The sequence below is a fragment of the Sminthopsis crassicaudata genome, chromosome 1, assembly GCF_048593235.1.
Source record: "Sminthopsis crassicaudata isolate SCR6 chromosome 1, ASM4859323v1, whole genome shotgun sequence".
Taxonomy (NCBI): Eukaryota; Metazoa; Chordata; class Mammalia; order Dasyuromorphia; family Dasyuridae; genus Sminthopsis; species Sminthopsis crassicaudata.
Genome location: NC_133617.1, coordinates 84,051,058 through 84,077,639, shown reverse-complemented (window position 1 = coordinate 84,077,639; position 26,582 = coordinate 84,051,058). Strand labels below are relative to the sequence as shown.

Genomic DNA, 26,582 nt, shown 5'->3' with positions numbered 1-26,582 from the left:
TCTCACTACCCATGATTCCTAATTTCAAGTGCTTCTTAGATAGTCAGAAAAATATCACTTTGATATCTTCAACTAAAGTCCAAAACTAAATTTATTATTTCCCTACTAAAATCTGTCCCTCCTAAACTTTTCTTTTTCTGTTAATACCACAATGTCCCATTATCCAAACATGAAGTCTCAAATGCCCTCCCCTCCATAATCTTGTCACTGCAATCACATTAGTTTGCCCAATTAGCTCTCAACCCCTAATTGGTCTTCTTGCCTCTAATCTCTCTAATTCACCATTCTCACTGTCATCAGTCATTTTTTTCTAATAAACATCCAATTTCATCACTTCCCCACTTCAAAGTTTTCACTGCCACCCCCAATACTTAACTAAATAAAATATATGAACTAATTAATTAGCCTTGGATGACACCACAGTTAGGTAGATTTGGAAATGGTTAATTAAATAAATGGACACAAAAAACAATTATTGAAGGGTCCATAATACCTTGGAAAGGAGAATCTTATGGCATGCCAAGGATTGCTCCATCTATCCTTGGCCTATATTATTCAACATTTTTATCAATTACTTGAATGTAAGAATGAATAGCTTGATTGTCAGATTTGCAGATGGCATAAAACTCAGGGATAACTAATACACTGAATACAAACAACAGTCCAACTCCAAAAAATTCTCATTAAGTTTGAACAAGATTATATCAATCCCTTTAAAATTTCAAGTCCTACACAAATATCCATAAAAAATTCATTTCATAAATACAAGATGAGGGAAGTTAAACTAGAAAACAGTTATATGAAAAAAGATCTTGGAATTTACATACACTTCTCAGATTGGCTAAGACAACAGGAAAAGATAATGACCAATGTGGTAGGGGATGTGGGAAAACTGGGACACTGATACATTGTTGGTGGAACTATGAAAGGACCCAACCATTCCGGAGAGCAATTTGGAACTATGCTCAAAAAGTTATCAAACTGTGCATTCCTTTTGATACAGCAGTGTTTCTACTGGGCCTATTTTCCAAAGAGATCTTAAAGGAGGGAAATGGACCCACATGTGCAAAAACTGCTTGTGGCAGCCCTTTTTGTAGCGGCTGGAAACTGGGAACTGAGTGGATCAATTGAAAAATGGCTGAATAAGTTATGAATATTCTGGAAGAAACAACCAGCAGGATGATTTCAGAGGAGACTGGAGAGATTTACATGAACTGATACTAAGTGAAATGAGCAGAACCAGGAAGTCATTATACAAGGCAACAACAAGACTATACCATGATCAATTCTGATGGATGTGGCTCTCTTCAACAACGACATGGTTCAAACCAATTCCAACTGTTCAGTGATGGAGCCAAAGGAACCGAGTCTGGACCACAACATAGCATTCTCACTTTCTTTCTGTTGTTGTTTACTTGCATTTTGTTTTATTTCCCAGTTTTTTTTTTCCTTCTTGATCCAATTTTTCTTGTGCAGCAAGATAACTGTATAAATGTGTGTATATATGTATATATGTGTGTATATATATATATATTAACATATTTAACATGTATTGGACCACCTGCCATCTGGGAGGAGGTGGGGAAGGAGGGGACAATTTGGAGCAGAGGGTTTTAAAAAGGTCAATATTGAATTACCCATGCATATGTTTTGTAAATAAAAAGCTTTAATTTAAAAAAAAAAAAAAAAAAAAAAAAGGTCTTGGAGTTTATTGGAGCACCAACTCAATGAGTCACCAGTATGACATAATAGTCAAAAGAGCTTATAATATCTATTCTAAGCTATACTAAAAGGAAATTTATAATTTGGGTCTAACCATAACTGGAGGTGATCTGTAACAGGCATCAAATTCTAGGAAAACCACTAATTTATTGATTAGCTCTTTCTGAAGTAGCAAAGAATTGGAAATTGAGAGGATGTCCAATAATTGGGAAATGGTTGAACAAGTCTCGGTATATAATTATGAGGGGAAACTATCATGCTAGAAGAAAAGATGAGAATGATTTTAGAAAAACCTGAAGAGACTTATATGAACTGGCACAAAATTAAGCAGAAGCAAGAAGACATTGTACACAGTAATAGCAATACTGTACAATAATAATTGTGAATGACTTAAAAACATGCTCAATAATACCATTATTTAAGACAATTCCAAAGATTTCATGATGAAAAATCCTATCTATCTTCAAAGAAAGAACTGATGAGGTCTGAATACAGATCAAAATAGACTATTTTTGTTTCATTTTTTTTTTGGGGGGGGAAGATTAGATAGAATGTGTTTTCTTTCACAACATGACTAATATATAAATTTTTACATGATTACATATACATAACCAACATCAAATTTCTTACCATCTCAGGGAGAAGGGAGGTAAGAGAGACTTTTAATCTCAAAAATTTAAAAAGCAAATATTAAAATTTGTTTCTATGTGCAATTGGGGAATAAATTATTCTTTAAAATAAAATTAAGAAAAGAAATAAAGAGAACCAGAAGCAAACTGGAATAAGTCTGTAGAAAAGCAACCAAAATGGTAAAGGAACTAAAGAGCATGCCATACTGGAAGCATTTTCCCCCAAAACTTAAATAGTATGACCAGCTTCAACTATTTTAAGGGCTATCATGTAAAAGAAGAGTTAGCCATTAATATGCAGATTCAAACTTGTTATAAAGAAAAAACTTTATAACAAAGGGACTTCCAAGTCACATGACCAACAAGCAGGAGGGCTAGGGACTTTCTCATATCAAGATCTTTTAAAATCTCTCCAAAATAAGAACTGATGCCCACAAATGCATAAAGCTATTCTAGCTATCTCCCAAGCCCTAAATTGATAAAAATATCAGAAGAGGCTAACATCACTAAATCCCCAAGGTTCTTCTTTCAGCCTCTCCTACCACCTATAAGCCATCAGGACTTTCTTACAACCTTGCAACAGAACTCCACTTGAACTTCATACCTTTCCTGTAGCCCAGAAAAATCAAAAGACAAGACACCTGCTAGGGCTGGGACTATGTTGTGTCAGCCCTTTGAGACACAGCAGAACTCAACCAGGGAAATGAGTAACACAGGAACTTAAGAGCAAGTTCCATAAACATTTATTAAGCATCACTATGTGCCAAGCACTACACTGAGTGAACTTTTACAGTTTAAGCTTAAGTTCAAGTTTAAGAACTTTTACAAAAGTATATACAAGCAAACTATAAACAGGATAAATAGGAAATAATTAACAAAGGGAAGGTACTGGCATTAAGAGGATTTGGAAAAGGCTTCCTGTAGGAGGTGGGATTTCAGTAGAGACTTAATGAAATTGAAGGAGGTCAGTAATCAGAGAAGAGAGAGAAAGCATTCCCGGTATGGGGAGCAGCCAGAGAAAAAGTCCAGAGCCAAGTGATGGCAGTAGCTTTAACAATCAGGAATCCAGTATCACTGAAGCAAAAAGGATCTTTTGAAGAGTTAGGTCTCAGAAGACTGGAAAGGTAAAAGGGGGTTAAGTTACAAAAAGCTTTGAATGCCAGAAGAGAGCATTTTATATTTGATTCTGGAGGTAACAGGAAGCCCCTAGAGTTTACTGAGTAGGGGGTAACATGATCAGACTTGAGTTTTTAGGAGAATCACTTTAGTAATTGAATGGAGAAAAAATTGGAATGAGGAGAAAATTGAGTCAGGCAGACCCACTAGCAGACCTACTGCATCTTGCATATGTGCATATACCCATCAGCTCTGAAACAAAGGAAATCAGTTCTGTATATCCCAGAAGTTACTTACTTTAGGCAGAGAGATCAAGCGTTATGAAATCTGAATTGCCCAATATGGAGAAGAAACAAGACAGCTAAGACCCAGGCCTCTGGAAAATCACCCAGAGGAAGGAATTGGGAGGTATAGAGGAATATAAGGGACTGAAACTAAGATCTCAGAAGTTTCCTTAAACTTGAACACAAATAAACCAACAAGAAAGATATTAACAAAAGGGAAGCCTGACTTCCAGATCATCTACACAAATTCAGACAGCTATATAAGACAAAGGAAAATTAATATATACCTGATGAGGTAGATGGCCCTGCGAATTCTCAAGAGAACATGAAACTATTGCAGAATATTCCTGAAAAGTTTAAGAAAAAATAAGAATTATGAAAACAATAATCATTCACAAGTGGAAGGGCTGTCTTGGGAGGTAGTGGATTCTCTTTTATTAGGATTTCAAACAAAGGTTACATGACCGTATTGTAGAGAATGTTGTAAAGGCATTCTGGGCCAGTTATGAATTAGACTAGATAGCTTCTGAAGTCCATTCTAGCTCTTGAAAGACATTCCATGATTTAGTAGATTCGCACTTCCATGATTCAGTAGATTCTCACTATAAACACATAAAACTTAGAAAGATTCAGTAACATCAATTGGGGAATAAGTAAATTGTGATACATGAATGTGAAATAATTGTTGCTTAATTATTTTATTTTTAAAAGATGACTATGAAATATTCAAGGAAGCACAGGAAGACAAATGAGAAATAAGCAAAACCAAGAGAATAATATACACAACAACACTGTTAGAATCCCAAAAAAATGAAAACTATGTACTATATGATCCTAATGACCAAGCTCCCACTTCCCTTCCTCATTGAAGTAGAAGGCTGATTACTAATCAAACTTATTTGATATGTTGCTTAATATTTTAAGGAACCATTTTCCTCTTTCTCTTTTTTTATCACAAGGCTTGACTTGTTTTGGTAGGAATACAATGAGAAGTGAAGATAGTTTCAAAACAACCAAGAAGAAAAAGTAAGCAAATTATTTCATCTCATAATATGACTTTTTCCAGATTCAATTTAACCCATTTTAATCACTCTTCCCTTACCAGTTAAGATTATTTATAGTATGTCAATATGCATTATCAGTATGTTACTTTGTAAAGAATAGGACTTTAGATGTTTATTACGTACATTGCAAATGATTCCTTTCACTCCTGGAAATACTGAGACAACATATGCAAATATTGGTAGTTATTTTTCAAGGCAAGGACTATGTTACAAAATGATGGAATCTATGAACTGGAAAGGGACTTGAGGGAGATGAAACATCAAGTGAAACCACAAACTTCACATAAAGAAACCAAGACTCTAGGAATTAAAATAACTTACTGGAACTCATTCAGCTTAAAAGTAGCAGGACAAGGCCTAAACATCCAAGATTCTCTGCTTCCTGTCAGGTGGTCTTTTTTTCCCTAATAACTCCTAACAAACTAAATCTTGGATGTTTTGTCAGAAGGGACTTGGCCTTAGTCAAAGTACTCATCATACATACACTATTCAGTGGATGCTCTTAAATTCCTACAAGTAAAATGATCCATCTACCTTCCTCAATGATCTAAAGGCACATTTTTACAACAGTATTTTATCAATGCTTTGGGGGGAGAAAAAAGTGATTTCATACCCTGAATGAATATTCAAAAAAAGCCAATTACAAACAAGATGAATTAGAATAGAATGAGGACTAAGCATTAAGAAGCCTAAGAGAAATTTCTTACTCAAAATATATTCTGAAACTGTCAATATTGCAAAAGATGTTTTTCATAGATTTAAATGCAGCAATTAAACTAATCTAGATTAAGATTGCTTTCGTCATGGGAGAGAAAGGAGTGATTTAGATTATCTATTAAACCACAGCAGACAGAGGAGTGTTTACATTCCAGTTTAAAACGTTCCTCTCTCCTCTTTTATATCACTCCTTTACTATTATAATTTTTCTTCCTGTTAGTTTTTCACTATGTAAAATAATCCCTCCTAGTGTGTGGAGCTTAAATCTAGTAAGGAGAGTAAGAGAAGTAGGACTATAATTAAATCTAGCCCAACAAGTAAGCACTGGAGATCTGAAAACAATAATAAAAAAATTTCCCCACCTTAGTCTATAAGGGACACATGTATATGAAAACTGGAAAAAGAAGACAATAAACAGAAGAATCAGAAAAGGCTTCCCCCAAAAAGATATGTACAAAATTTTTTTTATAAAGAGCTCTATTTGTGATAGCAAGGAACTAGAAATTGATGAGATATCAATCAATTGGAGAATGGCTGGACAAGCTGTAATATAAAATTAGGATGGAATGCTATAGTGCTAGAAGAAATGAAGGATTAAAAACCTGAAAAGACTTATATGAATTGATGTGAGGTGAAGAGAACCAGTAGAATATGGTTCAGAATAACAGCAATATTGTACAATGACCAACTGTAAATGACTTAGCTATACTCAGCAATACAATGATCTAAGGTAATTCCAAAGATTTCATGATGAGAAATGCTATCCCCACTCCAGAAAAAGAACTGATGAAAATCTGAACAGATCAAAGTACACCATTTTTCACTGCATTTTTTCATGTGGGTTTTTTTTTTTTGGGGGGGAGGCTATTTTTTTCACATGACTAATATGGAAATGTATTACATGACTGCACATGTATGACTTACATCCAATTGCTAACTCTTAAAAAGGAGGTTGAAAGAAGGAAGAGAGAGAAAGAGAATTTGGAACTCAAAAATTTTTTTAAATGTTAAAAATTATTTTTACATGCAATTGGGAAAAAATATGTTTTTTGTTTTGTTTTTGTTTTGTTTTTTAAAGAGGGGAACTGGTACATAAGGATTCCTTGAAGGAAGTTTTAGAAAGCAGAGTTGAAAAAGGAAGGTAGTACAGGTATGGAAAACCACTAGGGGAGGAGAAAATGGAATGCCAAGGTCAAAAAACTACAAATAGGCCAGTCTGGTTGGAATAGAGAATATATAATGGGAATGTGCAAAAAGCTTAGAATGGTAGACTGGAGCCAGATTATAAAAGGCAAAACAATTTGTCTTTTATCCTAGTAGTAAGAGGAAGCCACTCAAAGTTCTTAAGCAGGAGAGTACCATGGTCAACTTCATAGTAGAGAAGGGAAAGTTTGGCAATCTGGAGTTCAATTAAAATGTTGCAGTGACTGAGGGATAAACAGGACTTAAACTGTGGTGATGACAGCCACTGCATGAAGAGAAATGAACAATGAACAAGAATTACTATGAAAGAATTGCTATCATTTGCTAACTGTCTAGATATAAGGAGATTGAATCTATGATCTACTTGAAGAGTCAAAGATAACTTCAGGATTTTTACCCTAGTGACAACAATGGCAATCCTCTCAACAAACAAGAGAAATCCAAGATGGTTTCATTTCCCAACTGTTTAGTTTGAGATGTCAAGGCAGCTAATGATGAAGAATGGTGTTTAATAACAAGTATGATACAAAAACATCAAAATATACAGAAGAGGAGCAAAGTATTATGAAAATTTAAGAAAACAAATGAAATCAATTTAATGGCTCAGGAGATCAAGGAAAAGAACAAAAGAGAAGGTGACATTTGACACAAACACCTTTATTTCTCATTTTCCCTAGGATAACAATTTTCAAATAATATTTCAGTTAACATCCACAAAGTACACACACACACACACACACACACACACACACACACCTTTTGAAAGTAAATCTTGTGATTTCCATTATCAATTATAAGTTGTCTGAAATCATCCCAGTCCTAATTAATTCATCTCAGGCTAACAAAACACTAAAAGAGGGACTTTTAAAATCATTTTTTAAAAATGCCTAGCCCCCCCTCTTTTTTATAGAGGAGATTGAAAGCACAAAGGTTAAATGACTTTCACAAAGTCAAAGAATTAATTGGTATTAGTCATAACCCATTCTTCCCACAGCATAGAAGATGAATTTTTTCACTCTACATGACAGGATGGAGAGAGTATAGGACAAAAGATTGGTAATGACAGTCAAAAGCTAACTAAGCATTAAACTTCAATCAACCTAACATCCCTTTCCCTATCACCATTCTGTCTGATAATACATCAACTATACACACTATATCAGAAACCAAAGCATAAGCTCTAATGCCCTATTTTCCTTATATTCTCCATTTGTAAATATACACCAGGCTTTAATTGCTATAGCATTATCCTTTCCCTACCAACCTGCACAAATCATGGTTGCTTAATTCCTCCTCTAAAGATAAAGAGTGGGAGTCTTTCTATAGTCTTCCCTTTTCTGTTTCTTTTTACCTCGCAAATAAACATCTCCTGACCCATTCTCCAGTTCTTCAAAAGAGATGGCTCAAAACATGGTGGGTACTTGACTGCATGTTGACATACAAGAAATGGGATCACAGATCCAGTCATAATGGCCTTATTCCTCTTCCTCAGAGGACGTACTGCATGTCCCTTTGGCCTTTGCACTGTTTGTATGTCCCATGGATAGAATACTATCCCTCTTTACCTCTGCCTGTTGGAACTCTGGATTTCTTTCAAGACTCAGGTTGGACCCTTCTGAATGAGGCCTTTCTTGGTCCTGCTACCTCTGCTAAAGTTTTGTGTATATCTATGTGTATGTGCATGTGATCTTTCCCATTTAATGGAAGTTCCCTGAAAGGGGTAAATGTTTCACTTTGTCTTTGTTATTTCCAACATGTGTGACACAACGTCTGATAAGCAAGTAACAGAAGCATATGTTTGTGGATTGACTTTATTCACCTACCTAGAGCTAGAAAGGATTTCACTTAGCACTGCCCACCCCTACCTCTATATTATGGAAACTGGAACCTAAAGTAAAGTGATCTGTATAAAGAAATACAAAAGCATTAAAGAAGGATTTGAATCCAGATCCTTGGATTTCAGAGCCATTATAAGAAATAAACCGTTCTTGAGGGAAGGAGCCAAGATAGTGGAGATAAGGCATTCTTATAGCAAGAATGAGGCCAAGCACGAACCTAATATCCAAAGGATGTTGAAGTCTTCCCAGATATTAATTAGATCCTCTGTGGAGTATAAGTGGGAGAACATCGATAAGAATTAACAGAATAAGATATATATATGGACTGTGATCTTCACCAACGAAGTGTAATGACAGATCCATTTAAGGATGTCACCCCAGTACCTACCACATTACATTGTGCTTAGGAATTTTGGATGTCAAGTTCAACATTCATTTTACAAAAGGGAAGGAAGGGTGGTAAATGAAGTTAAAAGCACAACATTAAAATCAATGCAAAGTGACTTCATATTTGTAAAGAGTTTTGCATTTCTTCCCTTCTCAATGGATGGGAGAAGTGTGGAGGAGGGGGAAAATTTGGAAATAAAAGTGAAATCAAATTGAATTCTTTTTAAAAGGATAGAGAGAAAAAATTAGCAAATCTCTCCCATTTATCTTTTTCACTAAGGCTACTGTGTAATGACTATCTCCCACTTTAATAAGCATCGTCTTAAAATTTTTTCTGACATAGTGTATGGCAACTAAGTGACATTTTAGGGGAAATGTAGTTTTTCCTTTATAATCATTTCCATTTTTTTTTAACTTTTTGAATGAAACCACAATTCTCCTTGTTTTGATAAATTTTATTTATTATTTTTGAATTCCATTTACAGCCTGCACTACTAGTTCAGTGACACATTTCTCAAATCTACTCATCTGTATGCAAACATCTATAATCATATACAAAGGCTGAATAAGTCTTGATTCAAATTTATACTATGTAATATCTAGGTCTAAAAGAAATCACTGCCTTAAAAATTGGGGGGAGAACCCACAAGAAAAAAAAACTGAAAAAAAAAAAAGATTATAATTCAAAAATCAAGTTGGAATGACATTCATTCAAATTCACTCCACATACACTTTGCTTATCTTGTTTAATAAAAATATACTAATTCCTTAATGGACATAAATAGTCACTTTTTCCCCCACCACTATCACTGGTAACAATATTTCCATTCTCAACCTAGAAACACCACTGAAACTGGTCTCTTCTCAATGTTGTTCAGAAGATCCAATCCAATTTTTTTTTTTTTTCTGAGACAATTGGGGTTAAATGACTAGCCTAGGGTCACACAGCTAGGGCGTTTAAGTATCTGAGACTACATTTGAATTCAGGTCCTCCTGACTTCAGGGCTGGTGCGCCCCCTAGCTGCCCCAATCCTAGATTTTCTAACTAGTGAACCCTTTTAGGTCATTCCTATTGTTCCATACTTTTTTTTGCTTTGTTTTTGCTTATAATCCCTCTCCCCAGCCTCTCTATTTTACCTCTCCTCCAAGGCTCCAGCCCAGATAAGAATATAGAGCAGGGGTTCTCAAACTGTAGCTGAGGACATTTAGGGGGGGAAGGGGAGCAGTTATGGCAAATGGGCTGAGGGGCGGAGACTGTGAGCTTTTGTTTTTACTGTAGTCCGGTCCTCCAGCAGTTTGAGGGACCGTGAATTGGCCCTATTTAACAAGTGTGAGGACCACTGGTGGGTGTATAGTATGGAGTAATTGCAAGTGGAAGAACTGTAGTTTCTTATTTGCTGAAACTAATAAAAACATTCTTAAGCAACCTAATGAATAATAAACATAAGGGTTCTATTGATTACATGATTAAAATACCCAAGTAAGGGCATTTAACAAGTATTAATCGTAAAGGAAAATTTGAGACAGTAAGAGTAAAGGTGAAAAGAATCTGTGTAAAACCGGGATAGAGATGAGCGGGCTTTTGTCAGTGAAAGTTGAAGTCGGGGAAATGGGACTGGGCGGAGGGTCAGGTGGGCGAGCTCCAGTTTGGTGTTAAGGATGTGGACGTCTCTCGTTGTTAAGGGTTTTGTGGTCCGTCAGTTACCGGCAGAAGGGGCAAGAAGTCTACCTCTAAGTGTGTGTGCGCCGCTTCTGTGGGGGGGGGAGGGGCAAGGGAAACGGCACATAGTATGAAATGGAAGAATTCGGAGACACGGTAGCACAAAACTGTCTCTTGGGTAGAATCAAAAGAACCGGGAAATCTGTAGAAAAGGGATCTGACTGGGTGGGTTTGGGTGGAGAGATGTGAGCCAGATGTGCTTCCTCAAGGACAAGTGAGTTATCCCAAGAGGAAGGCGCTATGCCAGCCTTTGAGGAAAAAAGCTCTTGCTGCAGAAGCTCCCGGCAGATAATTAGGGAGCGGTGCAAGTACCCCCCCTTTGCAGGGTCAGCGGAGTGAAGGATGGGCAATGCGAGGGGGCTCTGGGGGGTTCTACGGCAGAGGGTGGAGAGGCAGAGAGAAGGCTCCATCCTGGGGGGGGATGGGAAAGAAGCCAGGCAGTGGAGGCCCGAGGGCAGTCGGTAAGGTTTTACAGGGCAAGGCGTTGGAAAGAAAGCGGGGGACAGGCGAGGCGAGAAGGCTCCACTGCAGGGGCTGGGGGAGGGGCAGGCTGGAGAGAAAGCTTCACGGCTAGGGCTGGGGGAGGTCATCGGTGGAGAAGGTTCCACTGCAGTGACTGGGAGGGGGAGCAGCGGAGAAGGGAGAATGGAGAAGGCTCCAATACTGAAGGTGGGAGCAAGTAGTAGGTAAGTGAGAAGCTGAGAAGTCCCTCTCCTAAGGGGTTGGGGGTGAGGCAGGTGAGACAGGTCCACTCGGGGGCTGGAGTGAGCAGGGAGAAGGCTCCACTGCAGAGATGGGGGGAGACTCCCCTAAAGGGGGGAGAGGGAATGGAGAAAGCTCCCCCTGCAAGGATCGGGGTGAAGGGAAGGGGCAGTGGGGAAGGCTCCCCTGCAGAGATGGGGGGACATGGAGACGGCCCCCCTGCAAAGGCTGGGAATGGGGACATGGAGGAGGCTCCCCTGCAGAGATGGGGGGGGCGCGGTGGAGAAGGCACCCCTGGAGCGGCTGAGGGTCGGGGCAAGGGAGAAGGCTCTAAAGTGTAGCGAGGAAGGGGGAGTAGGTGCTGTTAGTAAGTGGGGAAGAAAAAATGAAAAACCGAAGGCCCGGGTAAAATCTAGCGAGACATTCAGGCTTTTCGCGGGGTTAAGGGAGATCTAAGCTTGTTCCCGGAACAGAGTTGCTAAGGGAGTCCGCTTGCGACGACCGGTGAGTGCCTGAGTGGCAGGAGCAAGCAGAGATGGGGGGTCGCGCCCCCCCACATACCGTCAGGTGGAAGAGAGAGGGAGGAGGCAGAAGCGGAGCCCGCGGGGGCGGGAGGGAGCGAGCAGCACACACACACAACATAACGCACACACACACATAACACGCACACGCACAACATACACACACAACACACACGCGCACACACGCACACCCCCGCGCTGGCGGCCGAGGGCGAGGCCGGGGCCGGACCGAGGGACTGGCGGACACGGGAAGAGAGGAATGGACCGCGGGGCTGCCGGTCGGTTACCTGTCTCCTGCGGCCGCGGTGGGTAACAGCCCGGGGGGCGAAGGCGGCTCCGCGGACACCCGGCCCTGGGCCGAGGCCAGCAGGGGAGCCCCCGGGGCACAGCGGTGGGACCACAGCGGGACGGTGGCAGGGGCTCCTCGGGGCTCGGCCGCTCGTTCAGTCCGTCGGTCAGTCAGTGGGAGCGCGCGCCGGGCGCTGAGGGGAGGAGCGGAGGGGGAGGGGAGGAGCGGCAGCGGCAGCGACGGCGGTGGCGGCGGCGGCGCGGCTCCCGAGGCTGCGGCCGGCGCGCGGGGACAACGCCGCTTTATCGGGTCGGAAACAGCCGCTCCGCGCCGCTTCCGCTGACGCAGCGCCAGCCCCTGCGCCTCCTCATGACTATGCAGCAGCCGCCGCAGGCCGCACGGGGGAGGGGGGCGCGAAGACGGGGCGGGGCCTAGGAGCTGCGGATTCCGCCCCCACTGCTTAGGCCACGCCCCAATTCCGGCTCAGTCCCGTCCATTGGCTTCATACTCGAGGGATGCTCCACCCCCTGAACCCCCGGCCCGGTCTGTGGAAAGGATAAGCCCCGCCCCCGGACCCCTCCTTTTTCTCCTATCTCTTACACATACATATACAATCTTACACACTCGCGCTGCAGCCCACACCTGAGGGAGGGCTCACCTCGTCCCCAGTGTGTCTCATCCCCTCCTCACACACCCCCCATCCCATATTAGGAAAAGAGGACGAGCCCCGCCCCTGGGCATGCAAGAGATACCCCCCCACAACTGAGCCAGAGAAAGCCTCCCGTTAGTGCCTTTCTGCCTCTGGGCCTTTGGCTTCCCCTCAGGAGGGCAGCGAGTCCCATACCCCGAAGTCCCCCCAGACTCCAAAGGGGCAAACCCCGCCCCCATTGTACCATAAAACAGGCTGCCTCCCCACCTGGGTCGGACAAGCACTGGCTCCCAGGCTGGGCTCCCACCGCACCTCACGAAGCCCCTCTTCCGGACGAGCTTAAGCAAACCCCCGAGGCCTGGGGGAAGGCGGAGGACCCTTGCTTTTTCTGTCCCTCCCCGGCAGCCCGCGCGAGAGGGGGTTCTCCGTCTCCGGTTCTCCGGGAGGAGTGAGGGGAGCACGGAGGAGCCCTCCTCTCCACCCCGTCTCGGGCCGGGGGTGCGAATCTCTAGTAGTAACACGCCGGGCTCTCACAAACAAGCGTCCTGCTCGGGCAAACCCCCTGAGCTGTAAGTCAGTGTCACCTGAGATCCCTGACATCCCGGCACACCCCTCCATTTCTCCTGGGACTCGGTTTCCACACCAGTAAAACGTGGGCAGCAGTGAGCCGCCGGCCACACCGGAGAAGGCCAGGCTCCGTCTCCTCTGGGAAATAAGGGGGTGGAATGGCCTTTGAGGTCCAAGCCAGCTCCAGATATGTGATCCTTTGCCCCTATCAGCTAAAGGAGAAAGTTTCCAGAAAGACCAAGCAGAGTGATCAAAAACGGTGCTTGTAGAGCATCCTTTTCCATGGGGAAATAGTCAGGAAACCAAGGTTTTATATAGTTCCAGGCCGACCGACCATGCGCACATCAGTGAGTTTTTTCCTTTCTTTGGGAAGGGTTTCATTAAATGACCCAAAGTGTGATAGTCTTTTGAATGTATGAAGTCTTGGAGAGAGCAACTTTAACAGAGTGGTACAGATTATTGTCGTCCTTCCTTCGCACAAAGAACTCGCGACATCAGCCGATCTCATCTTGAAGGTGAATTGGATTTAAGTGACTTTGTAGGGGCCTGAGAAGGAAATGTGTGAAGAGGCAAGAGAGGCAAGAGGCAACTCATTTCTGGAGTCTGGCTGGAAATGCAGTAGATACAGATAATAGATAAGAGCAGCAGAGGGCAGCGAGGATCGGGGAGAGATTCCCTCAAGAAAGAGTTATCAGGACCTGTTTATAGGTCCAAGGGAAGGAAAAGGTAAAAAGGGAAGCGCTGTAAGGGAAGGAAGGAGAGAATTGTAGGTCTCTCCGAGGTCAGAAAGGGATGAAATCAAGGCCCTCCAAAGGAGGATCACCTCTCCTTTGAGCGGAGAGGGGGCAAGGTGTATTAGAAAGGTAGGGTGCCAGACAAGAACTCAGGAGAACTCAAAGTATACGAGAACTGACTCTAATTTATAAGAAATCAAGCCATTCCCCAATTGATAAATGGTCAAAGGATATGAACAGACAATTCTCAGATGAAGAAATTAAAACTATATCCACTCATATGAAAGAGTGTTCCAAATCACTATTGATCAGAGAAATGCAAATTAAGACCACTCTGAGATACCACTACACACCTGTCAGATTGGCTAAGATGACAGGAACAAATAATGATGAATGTTGGAGGGGCTGTGGGAAAACTGGGACACTGATGCATTGTTGGTGGAGTTGTGAAAGAATCCAGCCATTCTGGAGAACAATCTGGAATTATGCCCAAAAAGTTGTCAAACTGTGCATAGCCTTTGATCCAGCATTGCTGCTATTGGGCTTATATCCCAAAGAAATACTAAAGAGGGGAAAGGGACCTGTATGTGCCAAAATGTTTGTGGCAGCTCTTTTTATAGTGGCTAGAAACTGGAAGATGAATGGATGTCCATCAATTGGAGAATGGTTGGGTAAATTGTGGTATATGAAGGTTATGGAATATTATTGCTCTGTAAGAAATGACCAGCAGGAGGAATACAGAGAGGCTTGGAGAGACTTACATCAACTGATGCTGAGTGAAATGAGCAGAACCAGAAGATCACTGTACACTTCAACAACAATACTGTACAAGGATGTATTCGGATGGAAGTGGAAATCTTCAACATAGAGAAGAGCTAATCCAATTCCAGTTGATCAATGATGGACAGAATCAGCTACACCCAGAAAAGGAACACTGGGAAATGAGTGTAAACTGTTTGCATTTTTGTTTTTCTTCCCAGGTTATTTTTACCTTCTGATCCAATTCTTCCTGTGCAACAACAACAAAATTTGGTTCTACACATATATATTGTATCTAAGATATATTATAACATACTCATTATGTATGGGACTGCCTGCCATCTAGGGGAGGGGGGGCGGGAGGAGGGGAAAATTCAGAACAGAAGGGAGTGCAAGGGATAATGTAAAAAATTACCTATGCATATATACTGTCAAAAATGTTATAATTATAAAATTTAAAAAAAAAAAAAAGAACTCAGGAGACCTGATACTGATCAATATCAGCCAATCAGCATTAAGCTCCTGCTATGTTCCAGGTGCCACAATGTGCTTTAGGGATACACACAGAGACAAGGAACAGCCCCAAGGAGTTCACAGTCTAAGGAATACTGAAACTTGACCGGCTCTGTAAAATGGAATTATAAGAACCATATTTTCCACTCAAAGAGCTCTTGTTCAAACTAAAGAAACCCAGAATTTCTCATCATTATAAAAACTGAGAAGGGAGGGAACTGAATAAGGAAGGAAAAATCCCTTACTGAATAACCAACAAAGGAAATTATAGAATTTGGTGCAAACGAGAAGTCAAGGATGGTAAATTTGGAGGAGGCCCAAGAAGAGAGGAAAATATTCTTCCTCTTGTAAAAGTGGATCTTCCTGCCTGGGATGTACTCCTTCTCTTGACCTTTCCTAGCTAGAATTCCTAACTTCCATCCAAGCATAACTGAGGTTCTACCTCCTACTCAAGGCCTTTCCTGACCTCTCAGTTGTTAAAAAGTTCAGTCCCTCTTGGACTAATTTTGATGTACTTTGTATTTACTTATTTTTGTAAGTTCATTGAGGGCAAAGTTTCCCTTTTTTATTCTTTGCAATCCCACCATCGCTCACAGTGCCTTTCACCCTTAATAAATGTTAGCTGAATTGAATTGGACTGAATGTCTGAATTAGTAGTAACAGGCTAACGTAGGACCATAGGATCCATTCTTTTACAAAGGAAGAAAATGAGACCTTAAAGCAATCATTTGCACAATGATTCCTAAGGAATAGAGCCTGAAGACTGACCAGCAATGATTGGACCAGAATTTGACCCTTTGCCAGGTAATTCCCACACAGTGACTGCCTCATAGCAGAATAACATAATCAGCATTTGGATTACCCTAAATAATAGTATGTTAATTATCTTTGCTTTGCTCTCCAGGCAATCCATCTGCTATTACTAATAACAGCAGAAGCAGCAGCAATCAGTGACAATAACAACAATAATAAACAACAGTGACTGAGTAACCACCAGGTGTGAGGCCAGGCCTACTGAAAAAACTGGCTAGAGGAAGGGATTGACAAAGTACTGAACTTAGATCAGTGATGGGCAGATGAGTCCTCCTTCCCCATGAATTCATGCTGTATCCTCCATCAACAATGTCTTCTTCCTTCCCTGGCCTTCAGTTTCCTCATCTATAAAACAGGAATAATAAAAATACTTGCCAACTCCACCTGCTTCACAAGGATGTCGTAATAATTCAATTAGTTAATTTAGATCATAAATTTGGGGGCTCTATAAACTTTGAGTGTTGTACAAAGTTATATTAATGAGGAGTTATACTAACATAGTAATAATTATTTATCTGTAATTAAGAGGCAGTGTGACATATAGAAGAATACTAAACTTGAATTTCTGGATCTAAATTTTGCATGTAACCATGGGGAACTCACATAATCTGTTTGATGATCAATGTCCTCAACTTGAAATGGGTATAAATTTAATACCAATTTCCCAGGGTTGTTATAAACATCAATGAGCTCACCTATGCTAAGCACTTGAAAGCAATATATAAATTTTAGCTATTTTATCTGTTATCTTTTATGTTTTCCAAATTCTGTTGAAGAAGCCTCTCTTCACTTTCCAATTCTGCGTACCACATTCACAAGCAAGAATAGAACCAGGAGAGGTTAACCAGAATGGGGAGAATTTTTAAGACCATGCTATATGAGAATCAACTGAAAAAAATATAATATTGAACCTAAAGTGTAAAGATAATGGGGGAAAGGGATAAGGGGAGAGAGAAATTATCTCCAAGAATTTAAATTATTACCATATAGATAGAAAAAGGATTCTGCCCAGTAGAAAGAAGTAGTATTAATGAAGGGTTCTGTCCCAACATTCTCTCCATTCTGTTTCTCTTTCTTTCTGTCTCTTTTTCTCTTTCTTCTCTGTCTTTGTTTCTTCCTATTTGCCTGTTTGTTTCCTGCCTACCTGTTTGTCTCTATCTCTCTGACTCTGCCTCTCTTTACCTGATCTCTGTCTTTGTTGTCTGTTCAGATTCTCATATTTTTCTTTTCACACTTTTCATTTTAGTCAAATATTCCCGTTAGCTGCTTCTATGCCTTATAAAAATCAAGTCAACATTTCTTGTTTTTTGTAATGAATAATAAACAATAACAATATTAACAACTATGGGCTAGGTATGGTACTAAGTCCTAGAAATACAAGCTAATAAGAGAAGGAATCTTGTAGAAATTGTCGAATACTTTGGTAGAAAATGAGATTTTAACTGAAACTTGAAGGAAGCCAACCCAGGAGATGAGACAAAGAAGGAGAGAATTCCAGACATAGAAGACAGCCAGGGAAAAAGCATATCTCCTGGTGGAGTGCATGTGACTAGAATTCTTTACATTCTCTCTTCAGCTAGGAATTTTTAATTTTCTTTAAAACACCACTCAGGTGCCACCTCTAACCAGTTTTGATGATGCTCACTCCTCTCCCCTTAGCTGTTTGGCAAATAATCTCTCCTGAAATTAATTCCAATTACTTTGTGCCTTGTCTTTACTTTTGTACCCCCAGAAGGCAAATTCCTTGAGGCCTGATAGTGAATGCCGTAGTGAGGTGATTACATGCTGGAAATTTTCCCTATTTATATGTTTTTGAAGCAATAATGACTGTTAGGACTTTTCTGCTAACAGCTTTTGGCTGTGTTGATCCACTTAAAGAACAAAGGGACAGAGACAAGGGCCAATTGTAAATTCAGACCCTATCACTGTGGAAGCTGCTTGACTAAATGACATTTGATATTAACAAAATTATAGTTTGCTTTTTATTCAACATTATTTAAAAATCCTTTGAGCCTATAAGTCAAGCAAGCGATTTAACTTTGCTGAGAAGGGAGAAGACTAGGGATCCAATTGGTCATGAGCCAAAGGGATTCTGAATTATTTCTTCACCCTTAAATGAAAATGCTGATCCTAGTACACTAGAAAAACACTAGAAATTGTTGGAAAGTTATTTGCACAAATTCTCTTGATGGTGATTTGGTGGCCCAAAATTGAGACTTCCAGATAAATTTAGACATGCCCAGTGAATGAAAAGGAATACTCAGGTTTTGAGTAGCACCTGATAGCTTGTGCAGATATTAGAACCCTAAGTAGCGACTCTAAATGACATTCTACAATAGAAACACCATCCATTGTGTCCCTATACTCGGACCATGTGACAAGTGTTACATGGATCTTTTGCAAATTTTGGTTTATGCCTGGCTTTGTCACTTTCTTACTCAATCTATAATCTCCAGTGATTCCCATTCTTCTAAGGTCAAATATAAATTTCTCCCTTTAGCTTTGAAAACTTATACCCCTGGCTCTTTTCCACCTCATTGGGCATTATTCCTTCTCCCATACTTTTATATCCAGCCAAATTGATCTTTACTCTATTCCCACCCTCAACACAATCATCTCCATACCTTTATGATAATTAGAACTAACATTTATATAGTACTTTGAGTTTGCAAACTACTTCACAAATGTTATCCTGAGAGATAGATGTTATAAGTCTTCCCATTCTACAATTGAGGAAACTGAAGCAGACAAAAATTAAGTGATTCACCCAGCTAAGCGTCTGGGACTGGATTTGAATTCAGATTTTTCTAACTTCAGGTCCAGAGCTCTATCCACTGTGCTACTTCATTATTCTAAAGAGATAAGAACTTCAAAGAAAATCAGGTTTAGGAATTGAGCAAATAGTTTAATAGATTGTAGCTAAAAATGGGTTTTGGATTTTTGTTTAGTAGCTTCAAATATCAGAATTTTGATGGGGTTCTAGACAGGAATGGAGTATGTCTAACGGGTTAGCAAACATGTATTTGCTTTGCAAAATCTTACAAATCTAAACAAAAGGACTTTAAATTAAAAGGGAAGAAGGTAGAGTATTGTGTGTGTGTATGTGTGTGTGTGTATATATATATATATGTATGTATATCTATGTGTAAGTATATGTATATATATGTACACACATATATGTGTGTATATATACATACATGCATCAAGCTAGATTCATAGAAAGTAGCTACATTTAACAAATAATAATAGTAGAGATGCCTAGGAATTTACTGGAAGCAAAAATCTCCAAAAGAAGATAACAATAAAACCAATGACCTTAGTTATCTATAATCAAAACCACAACGTATGGGTTAGAAACAAGATAAATATAGCAATTCAGAAAGGCAAATTTGACTTCAACAGATATCACTGAATCTTGGTGGGGTAGATGTTATGACTGAAATCTGATTCTGGAAAAATGTATAGTAGCCTACTCAAAAGGAACAAAAAAGATAAAAGGAGGTGAGGGGTAGGAAGACAAATAGTATTTTATATCAAGAAGTTTTATGTTATATAAATATATATATATATATACACACACATACACACACACACACACACACACACACACACACACACACACACACAAACCCAAAGCATTTGACCATTTCAATCTTCAAAGGTGAAGAAATCAATGAGAGGAATTTTTATTCTGGATCTCATTCTCATCAACAAGGAGGAAAAGCTATTGAAGTGTAACCATTAGGAGTAGGATAGGAAGTGACATTCTCAACTTAGAATTTGTAAGAAGGAAGCAAAGGAAAACCAAGAATAAGTTGACATCTATTCTAGAATTTGAAAGATAAAATTTTGAATTATTTAGAGCAAGAATAGATAAGATCTTGTGGTCTAAAAATTCTGCAAGGAAATTAATCTAATAAGACTTAGAAGTTCTCTAGAATGACATTCTAAAAACACAAAATGAATTCTAATAAGGAGAAAAATAGGGCGCTATCCACAGAGAGACCAGTGTGGATGCACAACTAAGTTTTTCAAAAAGATATGTGTAGGAAAGACTTACCTGAATTGATGCAATGAAATGGTCAGAACAAGGAGAACATTGTACACAGAAACACCAATATTATATACAGTGATCAACTGTGAATGACATGCTAAATCTCAGCAATACAATGATCCAAGACAATTCTGAAGGACTTAATTATGAAAAACACTTTCACACTGAGTGGATGCCCATCAATTGGAGAATGACTGAATAAATTGTGGTATATTAATACTATGGAATATTATTGTTCTTTAAGAAATGACCAGTAGGATATTTCAGAAAGGCTTGGAGAGACTTATATGAACTGATGCTGAATGAAATGAGCAGGACCAGGACATTGTTGTATACTTCAATAACAATACTATATGATGATCAATTCTGATGGATGTGGCCATTTTCAACAATGAGGTGAACCAAATCAGCTCCAATAGAGCAGTAATGAGCTGAACCAGCTACACCAAGCAAAAGACCTCTGGGAGATGACTATGAACCCTACATAGAATTCCTAAACCCTCTATTTTTGTCCTCCTGCATTTTTGATTTCCTTCATAGGTTAATTGTACACTGCTTCAAAGTCTGATTCTTTTTGTTCAGCAAAACAACTGTTTGGACATGTATACACATATTGTATTTAGCTTATACTTTCACATATTTAACATGTATTGGTCAACCTGCCATCTGGGGGAAGGGATGGGGGAAAGAGGGGAAGAGGTTTTGCAATTGTCAATGCTGAAAAATTGCTCATGCACATATCTTGTAAATAAAAAGCTATAATAATAAAAAAAGAATAAATTAAACAATTAAAAAAAAGAAAAGCACTTTCACTTTCAGAGAAAGAACTGATGAAGTCTGAATACAGATCAAAGCATCCTATTTTTCCCTTCCTTCCTTTCTTCCTTCTTTTCTCCCTTCCTCCCTTCCTTCTTTTTTCTTTCATTCCTTCCTTTCTTCTTTCTTTCTCTTTCTTTTCTCCCTTCCTTCCTTTCTTCCTTCTTCTTTTCTTTCTTTCCTTCCTTTCTTTCTTCCTCTCCCTTATGTCTCTTTCTCTCTTTGCCTGTCTTTCTTTCTCTCTTGAGTTTTCTTCAGAAACTGACAACTATGGAAATATGTTTTACATGTGGAGATATGTTTACAAGATGATTGCATACGTAACTTATACTAGATTGCTTATTGTCTCAAAGAAGAGGGAAAGGAAGGGAAGGAGGGAGAGCTTTTGGAATTCAGAAAAAAAAGAATGTTAAAAATTGTTTTTATATGTAATTGAGAAAAAAATTTTTCTTTAGAAAAATATATAGAAGATGAAAGTAAAGCACTGATAACACAGGCATAAAACTGGCATAGTCCTAAAAAAAACATAGTAATGCTGTTGATGCTCACAATGTACTGAGACGTGTAAAAAAAAGTTGATAAAAGAAATACTTAAAAAACACAATTAAGTTATTAAATGCCTTTTATGTACTGGGCACTGTACTAAGTAACAGGGATACAAAAAGTTGCCAAAGATAGTTCCTACAGGACTACTGGTCATGGGGAATGGGATGTTGATAATGGATGACAGAGAGAAGGCAGAGCTATTCAACTCATTTTGCTTTTGTTTTCTGTCAGAGAAAAATAATCTTTGGACTGTAAGACCGGGAACCACAAAAATGGCCAATTGGGAATTGGTTGTAAAGGAATAGTAAGAGAGTCACTGTCTTCTCTGTCTGAAATGAAGTCATAAAGCCCAGATAAATGACATCCCAGGATCTTGAAAGAACTGGCAGATGTGATTGCTGGTATCATGTTACTGAAAAAACTATGATTGCCAGAAAGCTTTGAACTCTTGCAGAGAAGAGGAAGTATACCACAGGGCTGGAGAAAGGCAAACATTGCTCTGATTAAAAAAAAAAGAGAGAGAGAATAGGGTCTGCAGACTATGGACCAATGAGTTCAACTACTAGTCCTGGGGAAAATTCTAGGACATATAAATTAAAGGTTTGTAACATCCAGAAAAAGGAGTGGTAATCTCAGCATGATTTCATCAAGAACAGCTTTTGACAGAGCTGTTGGACTGATAGATCAAGAGCAGATTATAGATATATTTCACCCACATTATAGCCAAACATTTGACAAATAGAAAGAATGGAGTAGACAAAAGACAAAGTAGAAAAGATGGAGAAATGTGGGCTAGACAGTGGTACAGTTCAATTGATTCAAAACTTTTTGAATGACTAGCCTCAAAGAATACTTGTTAATAGTTTAAAGTTGGCTTTGAAGAAAATCTATAGTAGTGTTTGCCAATGTTCAATTTCCAATTTCTGCTACAATGGAGAGTTGAGTTCAAATTAAGCTTCAGACACTCATACTAGCTGTGTGATCTTGGGCAGTTGCCTCATCTGTCGAATGGGAATATGCTAGAGAAAGTAATGGCATACCATCTTTGCTCAAATACAATCAGTTTCTGTTTGTGACTGAATAACAACAAGGGTATAAATACTCACACTGAAATTTTAACAATTAGATCTCTTTCCCTAGCAGGTTTTAGAGGGCCAAAACAGCATACTCTTTTTCAGGGATCTGTCATAGCCTCAGGAAAACATTGTCAGTGATCAGGAACAGTTCTCTCTGTACTCTCAAAGAATGTTTCTGTATCTTGATCCTTAATCTTACACCTCCTCTCTAAGTCAGTAGGTCCTGTGCCTCCCAAACCAAGCCCCATAGGTCAGCTTCTTATGAAATTAAAGGTAGGGAGCTTGAATTGAAGCAGCCTTTCACAATGGATAGGGTATTGGATTTAAGGTCAAAAGAAACTGGATTCAAATCTCACTTCAGACACTTAACAATTATCTGAGTTCATCTCCAAACCAGGGTTTTAAAGCCCATTTCAAATATCACCTCTTTCAAGAAGTTCTATTTACCTTCATAATAATCATCTTCCCCCATATTCCTTAAGTCTTGGGTAGCATTTTGTTTTGCCCCTATTTATGCCTTTATAATATCATTGTGCGTTGTAGTTATTTGAATATGGCTATGCCTTACCTCTTTCTAGATTTTGAATTCTCAGAGGGCAGGGGCTGTGTCTAATTTTACACGTATATATCCCAAGCAGTCTCAGGACTCTGCACATCTCTTTTCTGGGGTGATCCAAACCTTGTATGACCTGAAGAAGGGATCAGGTCAGCTCAAGTCATACCACCCAACCCATCCAGTCAACCAGCTTGCCAACAGGGAGAGGTTGGATGCTTGGCCAGGCGGGGTGCTTTTGGAATGGGAGATTAACACAGGTGATGATAAGTGGGGATGACCCACCCTTTGGCCTCAGGGGGCTGGTGCAATACAGACTCCCACAAAGGGAACTGGGGAGAAAGAAGGAGACTCAACCAGGTCAAGGCTGGAGTCAACAAGCTTGGCTTTGACCCCAAATGCCCTTGCTTTCAATCAGTCCCTAAATTTCAATGTCAGCTCCAATTTCTCTATCTCTTTGAGTTTATCTGAACCATGGCCCAGACCCCCAAACTTTGAGTTCATATAGACGGGATTCAATCCTATGATCTTTTCTTTGGCTTGTGCCCCCACCAGTTTCTCTCAATACCACACTAAGCCACATGACACATGAATTAAAAGTCCTTTATGAAATACAATAGCAAGGTAATTACAGGGAATTAAATTAAAAAAAAATCAGCAGCCATTACCAAATGCCTATACCCTATCCCCATTTCCCCATGACTCCTGGAAGAACTAGTCTCATCTTCCAATTAAGAACTCTGTCTCCCCATACTCAGGCAGGTGCTAAGGTAAACCCATCCATCACAGGAATTGGGAGTGCTAGCTTCTTAGTGCTTTAAGCAAATGAATGAATTTTCTTGGAACTTGGAAGGAGAGCCAACACGTCTTTCTCATGTTTCTGTCTCTTTTTATCAATTAACAATCAACTACAATATTAGGTTTTATATGAGATGCAATGACAAAAAGAAAAAATAAAAGAAATATCTTTAACCTCAAGGGGCTTATTGAAAAAGGTTAAAATTAACATATATTATGTATAGATATATGTCAGATAAATTTTAGAGGAAAGAGGCAGGGGCATTTAGGAAGTAGAGTAATAATTTCAGGAAAAGGAAGATGGTGCTTCATGTGCAAAAATGTTTGTGTCAGCCCTTTTTGTAGTGGCAAGGAGCATCTTGCAAGAGAACCAGCATGAAGGCCAGGATCACGGGACCAGAGAGTGTATTCAAGGGAATAAAGTTGCAAAAGGTAAGTTGGGGTCAGGCTGTGAAAAATTATGATGCCCACTCAACTAGAATGCATACTGGGTGACACTGATATCAGGGCAACTAGATGGGACAGTGGTTAGAGCATGGGATTGGAATCAGGAGGACTTAAGCTCCAGGTTGGTCTCAGATGTTTCCTAGCTGTGTGAAATTGATCACGTCCTTGACCCCTATTTGTCTCAGTTTCCCCATCTGCAAAATTGAAATAATAATAATGCTGTTGTTTGAGATCAAATGAGGTATTAATTAATTATAAAGTACTTACCACAGTACTTGACACTACATAAATATTAGCAAATCATTGTGAGGATAAAATGATATATTTATAAGTGTTTTCTAAACACCAACATACTATATAAATGCAGTTATTTAATTATTATTTGTGTCCTATTTTAGTCACCACATTTTGGGAGCGCTATTGGCAACCCTGGGGAAGTCCAGAGGAGGGTACTGATCAGGCCATAGGGGTACTGATGAAAAAAAGAGAGAAAGAATGTGAAATCCTGGAACAAAAAAAGATTTAGGGGAAGACCTGATGTCTATATTCAAATACTTTAAAAGCTACCATTAGAAAGGTGGAGCAGAAAAGTTTCTCTTTTGAGAAGACTTTGACTCATATTTCACTCAAAAATAATTGAGACTCTTCACAAAAGGAATAATCTTTTTCCTACTCTTCATCTCACATCCCTCTGACATAATTTTCTACTTCCTGCACTTCTTTCCCTTTCCATTCTCTGATGATGTATTCCTTTTGCTTGCCACAGCCAACCCCAAGATAGCCCACTTGACTCTATTCCTTCCCATTTTCTCCAGCAGATCATCATCATCATCCTCACTTTGTTTCTCATATTTAGTCTCTCCTTGACTCTTTCCCTGGTGCTTACAGATATGCCCAAGTCTCCCCAGCCTTAAAAAATAAAACAACTAAAATCCCTTCCTAGATTCCACCATACCCATTAGCTAGCTATTGCTTTAATTTTCTCCTCTCCACTGAAGTTAATTTCCTTGAAAAAGCTATCTCCCCTTCTTTTTTTCATCATTAATCATTATACTCAAACTTGTGGGCATAATAGGGATGAAAATCCAGCAAAAAGAAGCAATTAAGAAATTCCTGGTTAACATTAGAGAGAGCAGTTTCAGTTGAATGATGAGGCTAGAATTTCAAACACTTGTGTGTCCCCATATGACCCTGGGCAAGTCAATTAAACTTGTCTGCCTCAGTTTACTAATCTGTAAAATGATCTGGAGAAGGAAATGGCAACCCACTTCAGGATCTTTGCCAAGAAAACCCCAAATGGGATCACAAAGAGTCAAAATGTGACTAAAATGACTGAACAATAGAACACTAATGCTAAATGATTTAATTGGCTATAAATCCAGAGCACAGTTTCCCAAGAACTCTGGGAGAGAGCTGGTGCAGGTTGGATGACCTCAGCTTTATAGAGAATAGGACTAAGGGTCAGGAGGATTGTCAGGAAATAGTAGAACCCATTCTTGAGAAAGCATCATGACATAATGGCAGAGGCTTGGCATTGGGGTCAAATGTGACTAGATGTTCCCAGCTCTGTCACATATTAGCTGTTAGATTATATATTAAACAACAACAAAGTTAATAATAATAATTTATCTAGCTCTTTAAGTTTTACAGAGTACTTTACAACGATCACCTCATTTTTATCCCTATAACAATTTTGGAAAGTAAATGCTATTATCATCTCCATTTTACAGATGAAGGAATTGTGGCAGAGATTAAGTGACTTGCCAGGACCACACAGTGTTTAAGGCTAGATTTCTGATACTAGGTTCAAGTTATCAAACTCTTCCCGGATCTCCATTCCCTTCCCCACCCAATTCCCTCCTACCCCACCCCAGTACTAGTGCCATCATCCCCTTTAAAGTTATTTTTCTCCTTGAGGGAACTTTCATAATTTCCCTAAATCTTATCTTCATATCGTGTTTGTCCATTGCTGTTTTCCACATGGATTCTCCCTTTAGACTACAAGGACCGGTCTTGTCAAGGACCGGTCTTTTGCTTTTCTTCCTATCTCTAGCACTTAGCATAG

General features: G+C 39.5%; 1 protein-coding gene across 1 annotated transcript in view; it reads right to left on the bottom strand.

Annotated features, from left to right (window-relative positions):
* Positions 1–12,524, bottom strand: part of SLC45A4 (solute carrier family 45 member 4) — a 123,584-nt gene extending 111,060 nt beyond the window's left edge. Inside the window, exon 1 of the mRNA XM_074264665.1 lies at positions 12,191–12,524. The gene's annotated coding sequence lies outside the window, so the exon portion shown is untranslated. The remainder of the gene's footprint in view (positions 1–12,190) is intronic.
* Positions 12,525–26,582: the final 14,058 nt, after the last annotated feature.